The following is a 1,792-nucleotide window of genomic DNA, read 5'->3' on the forward strand; positions in this document are numbered from 1 at the left end:
GTTATTTGTTGCGATTTATTTATGATTGGCGGAAAATATATATGTATTGAAAAATGTGTGTAATTGATGTATAACTGTAATTGAAAATGTATAATTGTAATTGAAAATGTATAAAATGTATAACTGTAATTGAAATCTGTAGAATTGTAAAATGAATGTAATTTATGTGAATTAAAAATGTTTGTAATTTTATATAAAATATGTGAAATATTGATGTAAAAATATCAAAATAATCTAATTTTAAGGTGATTTTTTGAATGTAAAAAAAACCGACTGCGCTCATATGAACATATACGCTCATATGTAATTATTATATAAAATATGTGTAATATTGATGTAATTGTATACAAATTGTATACAAAAAGGTACTCAAAAATTGATGTAAAAATATCAAATTTCGATGTAAAAATATCAAAATAATCTAATTTTAAGGTGATTTTTTGAATGTAAAAAAAAACCGACTGCGCTCATATGAACATAATATATCTACTAAACACTGACAGTATATTTTAGTATGTACGTATTTAGAATACATAATAACTATATAAGTATATAACATTAGTGTATAAAGAATAAATTATACATATATTTTAAATGTATGGGATTTGAATTAGGAAAAATTAACAATTAACACAATTGATTAACTCTTACTTAAGTAGCTAAAAATAAAATTAAAATATAAATGTATGACATATTATATGTTTATGGAATGTACTAACGTATATTGTTGAAATTACTTAATTTATAAATACAAATTAATGATACTAATTACAGTTAAAATAACTTATACGATACTTTATTAGATCGCTATAAACTTAAAACTATCGACCAGTTTGAAATAGGTACTAGAATAATTGAATAGTTTTATTTTTATTATATTTAATGACTATTCCAATATAATATTTCAATTTATAAGTTATTATGACAGGGTCTTAACAAAATACAATGCATTTTATCGGCCAATATATACGACCCGCAATCCTATTCTACGTAGTCGCCTGATGTATTGTATTTTTTAGACTTTGGACCGTGGGTGGCAGTTCGCTTTAGACGACGGAAAAGCCAAAAATACAATCTGGCCATAGTATTATTACCTATATTATCCATTTATCAATATTTGTTATGACAACAGTCAACATAGGTACCTGTTGAAATCTGTAACGATATTATTTTACCATTACCACCTGGTAACTACGGTGCCTAATTGCGAATACGTTCAGTTAGTGATATGAATATTTGTATATTACAAATGTATAATTATTAATTTCGTAATATACACGCTGTATAAAATTATTTATGCAGTAGTGTAATAAATAAATAAATAAAAATGTAAATCATTAAAAATTGTTACTCATTAGGTACTTGGGCCGGAGTGGCGCAGTGGTTACACAGTTGACTTACGACTCACACAGTCATCGGTTCGATTCATAGCAAAGTGCAAAAAAAAATGTGTGTGATTCTACGCAGTCACCATTTTCCCGTGCTGTCGTCCGATTGCGTCATCCGGTTTCTAACTAGGTCCCACTCCACTGGGAGTGAAGACCGCACATGTCTCCTCTTGGAGAAGGGGGTAGTATCATGCATATAGTGATACATACATAGATAAATAGATCACATGATCTCCCTACTACCCACTTGTGATAAGCATTGTCAAAGACCTTGAGGTCGTTACAATGAACAAATATAGAAAAAAAAAAAAATTAGGTACTTGTTAGTATTATTAGTTTATTACTTTTCATTTTTAATTTCTCTCATTTGTATTAATAAAAAAATAATAAAGACTACGTTTTGT

Source organism: Acyrthosiphon pisum, chromosome A1 (assembly GCF_005508785.2).
Source record: "Acyrthosiphon pisum isolate AL4f chromosome A1, pea_aphid_22Mar2018_4r6ur, whole genome shotgun sequence".
Classification (NCBI taxonomy): domain Eukaryota; kingdom Metazoa; phylum Arthropoda; class Insecta; order Hemiptera; family Aphididae; genus Acyrthosiphon; species Acyrthosiphon pisum.